This window comes from Arachis hypogaea, chromosome 11 (genome assembly GCF_003086295.3).
Source record: "Arachis hypogaea cultivar Tifrunner chromosome 11, arahy.Tifrunner.gnm2.J5K5, whole genome shotgun sequence".
Taxonomy (NCBI): Eukaryota; Viridiplantae; Streptophyta; class Magnoliopsida; order Fabales; family Fabaceae; genus Arachis; species Arachis hypogaea.
Window position 1 is genome coordinate 104,898,107 of NC_092046.1, and position 11,538 is coordinate 104,909,644.

At 40.0% G+C, this 11,538-nt stretch overlaps 1 non-coding gene across 1 annotated transcript; it reads right to left on the reverse strand.

Annotated features, from left to right (window-relative positions):
* Positions 1-5,505: 5,505 nt before the first annotated feature.
* LOC112725925 (small nucleolar RNA R71) lies at positions 5,506-5,613 on the reverse strand. Its single transcript, XR_003165004.1, has one exon. It is a non-coding gene; the product is annotated as a small nucleolar RNA R71 (small nucleolar RNA).
* Positions 5,614-11,538: the final 5,925 nt, after the last annotated feature.

Here is an 11,538-nt window from a genome sequence, read left to right on the forward strand (position 1 = left end):
AATGCGTGGATGACACGCACGCGTGGAAAGGCAAGACGCTGGATGACGTGAACGCGTGGATGACGCGATCGCGTGACGTGCGCGATCTGCAGAATCTGCAGAATTTGCTGGGGGCAATTTTGGGCCCTGTTTTAACCCAGTTTTCAGCCCAGAAAAGCATATTAGAGCCAAGGAACATGCAGAGACCAAGGACAACATTCATTCCGCATAATTTTAAGTTTTAGATCGGATTTTACTCCTCCTCTAGGTTTTCTCTCTATACATTCATAGTTCTTAGGATTTTGATTTTATTGCTTTTTAGATTGGGATATTGAGAAGAGTTATTACCTCCGACAAGACTTCATCATTCTAGTTTGTTTCCTTACTTGTCACTTGCTCTTTCACATCCTTATTTTATTCAGAGTTACTATTGGATTAATTTTAGAATTTATTAATACAAGAACCATTTTTATTTTTATTTATCCTTTTGATCATTATTTATCATGTCTTTCTCTATTTTCCCTTCTTATTTCATGAATTTCACAATCATAATGAGCGAGTACCATAACTTGATTGGGAGTTGATTGAAAGGAGGACCTTGAGTTGGATGCTCAAGAGTAAAATTATAATTGGGATTAGCGTTGGGTCGCCATCAAATCACTGACACTAATCCTTCCCAAGGGAGAGGATTAGAACTTGTGAATAGAAACTGACTTCCAACTTGCTTGACTTTTCTTTATTCGGTAAAGGATAACTGAGCAGACAACCTTCAATTATCAATTGATCTTGAGAGAACTCCATCAAGGATAGGGCTTCCAACTAATCTACTTCCGGTCAAGGTTTTTTTTATTTAATTTATAAAAATTCTCTGATTTAATTTTCTGTCTATCAAACTCAAACCCTTTTGGAAAACATCTGATTAATAAAATAGCACATCTTTCTGCAACTCGTTGGGAGATGACCTGGGATTCATACTCCCAGTATTTTAATTCTAATTTTGTGACAACCCTTCTAAATTGATAAGCAGAATTTTAGTTGGTTGAGAACTATACTGGCAACGCATCTCTTATAATAATTTCTTAACTCGCCAATTTCCGCCACGTCAAGAGCACTAGGAGGCAACATGCGCACGAGAGGGGCACACCAAGGGAGTGAACGTAGCGCTCATTTAGTGAACTGAGCGTTCCACTAGGAGCTTCTCCAAACACCCCTAACCCACTCTCATTCAAGGCCAAACCAAAAAGCCCACTTCAAGTGTTAAATGATGGAAATAGAAAGTGTATAAATAGGAGCAAGTTTGATTTGAGAAAGACTTTTCTTTTACCTTCTTGCTCTCTTTTAAATTTTCCTTGCTAGAATTTCAGAATTTGGGGGCAATTAGGATCTGATCTAAGTTTCTTTTTTGTTTGTTATTTCTTCTGCAACTTCTCTTTTCTGTTTTGGGTTTTGAACTCAGATTGAAGAACTCCACTGAAATTCTTCATCTGAGAATCATCTTTTAATTTTCCTTTTTATAGATTTAAGAATTGGAAATTGGATCTAAATCTTCTTTCTGTTTCATTTTATTTCTTCTGCAATTTCTTCTTTTCTGATTTGACAAAAGAGTAATTGTGATCTAGATTCTCTTTCTGTTCTTGTTACTCTTCTGCAATTGTCAAATTTCTCTTTTAGAATTTCATAATTGAGCTAAGCTTTCTTGCTGTTTTGATTCCTCTGCAATCTTTCATTTCTGTTTGATTCTTCTGCAATTTCTCTTCATCTCATAGTTCTCTGATTTACTTAAATTTACAATTCCAGCTTTATTTTTGAATCCCAGTACCCAAATCCCTTTATTCTTGATGAAATTTAAGTTTCCTGTCAATTTAGATTCAGCAATTTAAATGTCTTGCACTTTAAGTTTCAATTATTTACCTTTCTTGCAATTTAAGTTTCAGCTCTTTCACTTTCTTGCACTTTAAGTTTCTGCAATTTACTTCTTCTGCACTTTAAGATTTTGTCAATTTTCATTCTCTCTTTTATTTTCTTGCAATTTTACTTCTGTTAATCAAGATTCACTCAAATCATCAAATATTCGCTTAAGTAAATTCATCACCTAACTAAAGTTGCTTAGTCCATCAATTCCTGTGGGGTTGACCTCAATCTTATGAGTTATTACTACTTGATGCGACCCGGTACACTTGCCGGTGAGTTTGTGTGGAATCATTTTTCCCTCATTAAGTTTTTGGCGCCATTGCCGGGGATTGATATAGATTGACAATGATTAAGTAGGGTGATAATCTAGATTAAGCATTTTTCTTTATTTTTGTCAAGCACACTAACTGTTTGAGTATTTGTTTAAGTTAACATTAACCTCACTCTAGTAGTAGAGTGAATTGCTTTTAGTTTCTGGTTTTGTGTGTGTTTTATGTCAGGAGGAAGAAAAGGTGAATCCACATCTTTTGATCCTGAGCCAGAGAAAACACTCTTGAGATTGAGAAGAGAAGCAAGAGGGAAGGGAGTTGTTGGAGAAGAAGCCTCGAAAGAAGAAGACCAAGAGATGGAGCATAACATCCCAAATCACCCTGATGGTATGGCCAACAACAATGGCCAGCCTTAGAGAAGAGTCCTAGCTTCCTACACTATCCCCAACCCAAGGAATTGTGGGAGCAGCATCCTAACACCCAATGCCCATACCAATAACTTTGAACTCAAACCTCAATTGATTACCCTAGTTCAGAATATTTGTCAATATGGAGGAAGTGCTGCTGAAGATCCAAACCAACACCTCTCTGTGTTTTTGAGAATCTGTGACACTGTCAAAACTAATGGAGTCCACCCTGACATCTATAAACTCTTGTTATTCCTATTTTCATTGAGAGACAAAGCCATACATTGGTTAGAAACCTTCCCTAAAGAGAGCATCACCAATTGGGATGATTTGGTTAACAAATTTCTAGCCAAATTCTATCCACCCCAAAGAGTCATCAAGCTAAAAACTGATGTGCAAACCTTCAGACAGCAAGAAGGAGAATCACTGTATGAAGCTTGGGAGATGTATAAAGCTCTGATCAGAAGGTGTCCAGAAGGAATGTTCAGTGAATGGGTGGAGTTGCAGAATTTCTATGAAGGCTTGTCCTTACCCTCTAGAAAAGCTTTGGATTATTCATCAGGAGGATCTTTACAAATGATGAAAACTGCTCAAGAGGCACATGATCTTATAGACATGGTGGCCAACAATGAGTACTTCTACTCCTCTGAAAGGCAAGCAGCTCCAAAGAAAGTTGTATTTGAACTTGAAGGAGTTGATACCATATTAGCTCAGAATAAACTCATGCACCAGCAGCTCCAACAGCAAATTGAATCAATGACAAAGAGGATGGATGGGATACAACTTGCAGCAGTGAGCATGACTAACCAACCACCAGTGGTGTGGGGACAGCAGGAGGAAAGCTATGAAGAGCAGCAGCCTGAACAAGTACAGTACATGCACAATCAAGGTTCTGGACCAAATGAGTTTCATGGAGATACCTACAACTCATCCTAGAGGAACCACCCCAATTTGAGGTGGGGAGACAACCAAAACTAGCAGCCTTGGCAGAGAAACTCAAACCAGAACAATTCTATAAACACAAACCATCAAAACCATCAAAACACTAACTAAAACTGTTCCGAGGGTTACCTGAAACTGTAGGTCGATCTCGAATGAGATCTTATGTGCTGGTCGGTGCTGACATATCTGGCTGGTGAGTGGCGGCCGGAGCTGTCGTGTCCGACTTGTTGGACGGGCTGCACTGCTGATCCTTCGTCACCGGAGGGTGGGGGTACCTGCAAGGGACTCTGATGCTTAAGTTAGCAAGGGTATTAAGCAGGTTTTTAGTAGAATCAGTGTATGAGTTATACCTGGGTGCTCCAGTGTATTTATAGTGGTTGTAGAGTGATCTTTCTAGATAAGATAAGTTGGTTATCTTATCTTATCTTATCTTCTGGTGAGGTCAGCTTATCTTCAATGGAACCGCCTTTATCTTTATAGGCTTGGATTGCCTTTGGATTTTGGGTCGTGTTCCTCTATTTGGGCCATTTATTGGGCTCTCCTGTTGATTTGGCCGACCTCTTTGAGAAGAGGTCGGGTAGCCTGACTTGAAGAGGTCGGTCGCTTTGTCGCCAATTATCCCAGGTCGGGTAGCTCGACCCAGGGTATGAACAGTGCCCCTGCTTGAGCTCGGTCTTTTTGTTGAGGTCGAGACTTTGACTTCGGTCCTTCTCTGACGAAGCCGAACTCAAGCATTTTGTCGATTTCTTCCTTTGTAGAATCTTTTGAATGTAGAACATTTTTCTCTAAAAGCGCACACTTTTATATCAGCGCTTTGTTCTTGGGAACGTGAGAGGGTTTAATACCTTCATTAATTGGTATTAATTGCCCCATTTTCTTTTGGCTTTTTATTTTGAATTTCTCAATCAAAAATGGTTTCTCTTCTTCGCTCTTCTTCGTAACTTCTCCCTTTACTCTCTCATTTTCTTTTTCTTGCCTGGAGTTCGTAGTTCTTTCCCGCAACGTCTGTTCTGCTACTGCTTTCTGTGGAAGAGGGGTGATTTCCAGATTTTTCCTTCTATCTTCGCAGTTTTCCGCTTCGAGGGGTGGCTTTGTTGTTTCTGCTCTTCAGCTTTCTTTCGAGGTTTTCTTCTATTCTCCAGGTTCAATTTTTCTTCCTCTATTTCTTTATATGTCTATTTTTAGAAAGTTTGATTTTTGCTCAGAGAAAGTTTGGATCTTTCTGCTTTTACTATGCCTGATTGTTGCATGTTCTGGAATTTCTTCGTTTTTGGTGCGAATCTTTTTGCTTTTCTTACTGCTTGAATCTCTTTTAGGGCTTTTGCATGTTTTCGCCATTTCTGCTTGCGCCTTCGATGATGGTTTTTGCTTGATTCTGAAAATGGTTGCGTCTTTGATGATTTTCTGCTTGGCATTTTTGATGTTTGACAATGCTTTTTGCTGATAGACTGTAGAAAGGTAGTGACTTAGATGACTTTGTGTTTTTACTTCCTTTGTTTTATTTGAAACCTTATTTTCTTGTTTGATGAGTGCCGGGACGTAAGCTGTAGAAATTTCCGGAAACCTTGCTTTGTTACTGCCTCCAAAGGATGCCCCAGGACTTTGGTTTGAGTCTTGGGGTTTTCCTTTTCTGTTTGTTCGCCTGTATCATATTGGTCGAGTTGTTTTGCCCCTCGTCCGAGATATTTTTGGTAATCCTGTCTTCTTTTCTTATTGTAGGATTAGTTGGTCTCATGTCTTCTCGCAATAACGTTGTAGAGATGTCTTCCCATGTTCCCGAGGGCATGGATGATTAGGTGGACTCAATGGTTCTTATGTGTGTCTCTTTGGTTCTTATGTGTGTCTCTTTGGGTGGACTCAATGGTTCTTATGTGTGTCTCTTTGTGAGAGACAGAGCTAGAATATGGTTGGACTCTCAACCTTAGGATAGCCTGAACTCTTGGGATAAGCTGGTCAAGGCTTTCTTAGCCAAGTTCTTTCCTCCTCAAAAGCTGAGTAAGCTTAGAGTGGATGTTCAGATCTTCAGACAGAAAGAAGGTGAATCCCTCTATGAAGCTTGGGAGAGATACAAAGAACTGACCAAAAAGTGTCCTTCTGACATGCTTTCAGAATGGACCATCCTGGACATATTCTATGATGGTCTGTCTGAATTAGCTAAAATGTCATTGGATACCTCTGCAGGTGGATCCATTCACTTAAAGAAAACGCCTGCAGAAGCTCAAGAACTCATTGACATGGTTGCTAATAACCAGTTCATGTACACTTCTGAGAGGAATCCTGTGAGTAATGGGACCCCTCAGAAGAAGGGAGTTCTTGAAATTGATACTCTGAATGCCATATTGGCTCAGAATAAAATATTGACTCAGCAAGTCAATATGATTTCTCAGAGTCTGAATGGAATGCAAGCTGCATCCAACAATACTCAAGAGGCATCTTCTGAAGAAGAAGCTTATGATCCTGAAAACCCTGCAATAGCAGAGGTGAATTACATGGGTGAACCTTATGGAAACACCTATAACCCCTCATGGAGAAATCACCCAAGTCTCTCATGGAAGGATCAACAAAAGCCTCAACAAGGCTTTAATAATGGTGGAAGAAATAGGTTTAACAATAGTAAACCTTTTCCATCATCCACTCAGCAACAGACAGAGAACTCTGAACAAAATACCTCTAATTTAGCAAACTTAGTCTCTGATCTATCTAAGACCACTGTAAGTTTCATGAATGAAACAAGGTCCTCCATTAGAAATTTGGAGGCACAAGTGGGCCAGCTGAGTAAAAGGATCACTGAAATCCCTCCTAGTACTCTCCCAAGCAATACAGAAGAAAATCCAAAAGGAGAGTGCAAGGCCATTGACATAGTCAACACGGCCGAACCTGGAGAGGAAGGGGAGGACGTAAATCCCAGTGAGGAAGACCTCCTGGGACGTCCAGTGATCAATAAGGAGTTTCCCTTTGAGGAACCAAAAGAATCTGAGACTCATCTAGAGACCATAGAGATTCCATTGAACCTCCTTATGCCCTTCATAAGCTCTGACGAGTATTCATCTTCTGAAGAGAATGAGGATGTTACTGAAGAGCAAGTTACCAAGTACCTTGGTGCAATCATGAAGCTAAATGCCAAATTATTTGGTATTGAGACTTGGGAAGATGAACCTCCCTTGTTCACCAATGAACTAAGTGATCTGGATCAACTGACATTGCCTCAGAAGAAACAGGATCCTGGAAAGTTCGTAATACCTTGTACCATAGGCAACATGATCTTTGAAAAGGCTCTGTGTGACCTTGGTTCAGGGATAAACCTCATGCCCCTCTCTGTAATAGAGAAACTGGGAATCTTTGGGGTGCAAGCTACTAAAATCTCATTAGAGATGGAAGACAATTCAAGAAAACAGGCTTATGGACAAGTAGAGGACGTGTTAGTAAAGGTTGAAGGCCTTTACATCCCTGCTGATTTCATAATCCTTGATACTGGGAAGGATGAGGATGAATCCATCATCCTTGGAAGACCTTTCCTAGCCACAGCAAGAGATGTGATTGATGTTGACAGAGGTGAATTAGTCCTTCAATTGAATGAGGACTCCCTTGTGTTTACAACTCAAGGTTACCCTTCTGTAAACATGGAAAAGAGGCACAGTCAGCTTCTCTCAAAACAGAGTCAACCAGAGCCCCCACAGACAAACTCTAAGTTTGGTGTTGGGAGGCCACAACCAAGCTCTAAGTTTGGTGTTGAACTCCCATATCCAAACTCTAAGTTTGGTGTTGGGAAGTCTCAACAATGCTCTGAACATCTGTGAGGCTCCATGAGAGCCCACTGTCAAGCTATTGACATTAAAGAAGCGCTTGTTGGGAGGCAACCCAATTTTTATTTATCTAATTTTATTTTTCTTGTTCTTTCATGTTTTATTAGGTTCATGATCATGTGGAGTCACAAAATAAATATAAAAATTGAAAACAGAATCAAAAACAGTAGAAGAAAAATCACACCCTTGAGGAGGTTCTCACTGGCGTTTAAACGCCAGTAAGAAGCATCTGGCTGGCATTCAACGCCAGAACAGAGCATGGTTCTGGTGCTGAACGCCCAAAATGGGCAGCATCTGGGTGTTTGAACGCCAGAATTACACCCTGGAGAAGAGATGGCGCTGAACGCCCAGAACAAGCATGGTTCTGGCGTTCAACGCCAGAAATGGGCAACAAATGGGCGTTCAACGCCCAGAACAAGCACCAATCTGGCGCTGAACACCCAGAGTTGTGTGCAAGGGCATTTTGCATGCCCAATATGGTGCAGGGATGTAAATCCTTGACACCTCAGGATCTGTGGGCCTCACAGGATCCCCACCTACCTCACCCTCTCTCTCTCCATTCATGGTCATCCCTTTTGTTTTCCATTTACCACTCACATCCATACACCCACCTACCTTCAAAATTCAACATCTCTTTCCCACCCAATCCCACCCATATGGCCGAATACACACATCCCTCCATCTCCTCCATATCTTCTTCTTCTTCTTCTATTCTTTCTCTTTTTGCTCGAGGGCGAGCAACATTCTAAGTTTGGTGTGGTAAAAGCATAGTTTTTTTTTGTTTTTTCATAACTATTAATGGCACCTAAGGCCAGAGAAACTTCAAGAAAGAGGAAAGGGAAGACAATTGCTTCCACCTCTGAGCCATGAGAGATGGAAAGATTCATCTCACAAGCCCATCACTAAGAAAAGGATGGAGCAAACAAGAGAGTACATTCATAGATCTCAACAGGCACATGAAGAAGCTCATCATCAAGAAACCCCTGAGATACCTCAAGGGATGCACTTTCCTCCACAGAATTTTTGGGAGCAAATCAAAACCTCCCTAGGAGAATTAAGTTCCAACATGGGACAATTAAGGGTGGAACATCAAGAGCATTCCATCATCCTTCATGAAATAAGAGAAGATCAAAAAGCAATGAGGGAGGAGCAACAAAGACAAGGAAGAGACATAGAAGAGCTCAAGGACATCATTGGTTCCTCAAGAAGGAAACGCCACCATCACTAAGGTGGACTCATTCCTTGTTCTTACATTCTCTGTTTTTCGTTTTCTCTATGTTAAGTGCTTATCCATGTTTGTGTCTTCATTACATGATCATTAGTATTTAGTAACTTTGTCTTAAAGTTATGAATGTCCTATGAATCCATCACCTCTCTTAAATAAAAACTACTTTAATTCAAAAGAACAAGAAGTACATGAGATTCAAATTTATCCTTAAACTTAGTTTAATTATTTTGATGTGGAGACAATACTTTTTATTTTCTGAATGTATGCTTGAACAGTGCATATGTCTTTTGAAGTTGGTGTTTTAGAATGTTAAATATGTTGGCTCTTGAAAGAATGATGATAAGGAGACATGTTATTTGATAATCTGAAAAATCATAAAAATGATTCTTGAAGCAAGAAAAAGCAGCAAAGAACAAAGCTTGTAGAAAAAAAAAAAGAAAAAAAATATAGGCAAAAAAAAAAAAGCAAGCAGAAAAAGCCAAAAGCTCTTAAAACCAAGAAGCAAGAGCAAAAAGCCAATAACCCTTAAAACCAAAAGGCAAGGGTAAATAAAAAGGATCCCAAGGCTTTGAGCATCAGTGGATAGGAGGGCCTAAAGGAATAAAATCCTGGCCTAAGCGGCTAAACCAAGCTGTCCCTAACCATGTGCTTGTGGCGTGAAGGTGTCAAGTGAAAACTTGAGACTGAGCGGTTAAAGTCAAGGTCCAAATCAAAAGAAGAGTGTGCTTAAGAACCCTGGACACCTCTAATTGGGGACTTTAGCAAAGCTGAGTCACAATCTGAAAAGGTTCACCCAATTATGTGTCTGTGGCATTTATGTATCCGGTGGTAATACTGGAAAACAAAGTGCTTAGGGCCACGGCCAAGACTCATAAAATAGCTGTGTTCAAGAATCATCATACTGAACTAGGAGAATCAATAACACTATCTGAACTCTGAGTTCCTATAGATGCCAATCATTCTGAACTTCAATGGATAAAGTGAGATGCCAAAACTATTCAAGAGGCAAAAAGCTACAAGTCCCGCTCATTTAATTGGAGCTATGTTTCATTGATAGTTTGGAATTTATAGTATATTCTCTTTTTTTTATCCTATTTGATTTTCGGTTGCTTGGGGACAAGCAACAATTTAAGTTTGGTGTTGTGATGAGCGGATAATTTATACGCTTTTTGGCATTGTTTTTAGTATGTTTTTAGTAGAATCTAGTTACTTTTAGGGATGTTTTCATTAGTTTTTATGTTAAATCCACATTTCAGGACTTTACTATGAGTTTGTGTGTTTTTCTGTGATTTCAGGTATTTTCTGGCTGCAATTGAGGGACTTGAGCAAAAATCAGATTCAGAGGTTGAAGAAGGACTGCTGATGCTGTTGGATTCTGATCTCCCTGCACTCAAAGTGGATTTTCTGGAGCTACAGAACTCAAAATGGCGCGCTTCCAATTGCGTTGGAAAGTAGACATCCAAGGCTTTCGTGAAATATATAATAGTCCATACTTTGGCCGAGTTTAGATGTCGTAAAAGGGCGTTGAACGCCAGTTCTACGCTGCTGTCTGGAGTTAAACGCCAGAAACACGTCACAAGCCAGAGTTGAACGCCAGAAATACATTACAAACTGGCGTTCAACTCCAAGATTGACCTCTACACGTGTAACATTCAAGCTCAGCCCAAGCACACACCAAGTGGGCCCCGGAAGTGGATTTATGCATCAATTACTTACTTTTGTAAACCCTAGTAACTAGTTTAGTATAAATAGGACTTTTTACTATTGTATTAGACATCTTTGATCAGTTTTATGCTATCTTAGACTTTCATGGGGGTTGGCCATTCGGCCATGCCTAAACCATTATCACTTATGTATTTTCATACGGTAGAGTTTTTACACTCCATAGATTAAGGTGTGGAGCTCTGCTGTTCCTCATGAATTAATGCAAAGTACTACTGTTTTTCTATTCAATTCAACTCATTCCGCTTCTAAGATATTCATTCGCATTTCAACCTGAATGTGATAAACGTGACAATCATCATCATTCCCCCACGAACGCGTGCCTGACAACCACTTCCGTTCCACCTTAGATTGAATGAGTATCTCTTGGATCTCTTAATCAGAATCTTCGTGGTATAAGCTAGATTGATGGCGGCATTCATGAGAGTCCAGAAAGTCTAAACCTTGTCTGTGGTATTCCGAGTAGGACTCTGGGATTGAATGACTGTGACGAACTTCAAACTCGCGAGTGCTGGGCGTAGTGACAGATGCAAAAGGAGGGTGAATCCTATTCCAGTATGATCGGGAACCTCAGATGATTAGCCGTGCTGTGACAGAGCATTTGGACTATTTTCACAAGAGGATGGGATGCAGCCATTGACAAGGGTGATGCCTCCAGACGATTAGCCATGCAGTGACAGTGCATCGGACCATTTTCCAGAGAGGATTAAAAGTAGCCATTGACAACGGTGATGTCCTTACATAAAGCCAGCCATGGAAAGGAGTAAGATTGATTGGATGAAGACAGCAGGAAAGCAGAGGTTCAGAGGAACGAATGCATCTCTATACGCTTATCTGAAATTCTAACCAATGAATTACATAAGTATTTCTATCCTTATTTTCTATCTATTTATTATTTATGTTCGAAAACTCCATAACTATTTTATATCCGCCTGACTGAGATTTACAAGGTGACCATAGCTTGCTTCATACCAACAATCTCCGTGGGATCGACCCTTACTCACGTAAGGTTTATTACTTGGACGAACCAGTGCACTTGCTGGTTAGTTGTATCGAAGTTGTGAATGAAAAATGATTTATTAAGACATGCGTACAGAGTTTCTGACGCCGTTGCCTGAGATCTCAATTTCGTGCACCAAGTTTCCTATTTTATTTTATGGTTTAGTTATGTTTATAAGCTTTAATTCTATGTCGGAAGTTCTAGGATTGCCTTCGGCTTTCCCAGGACATTATATGTTAGATATGTAGACACTGTTACCATGCTGAGAACCTCTGGT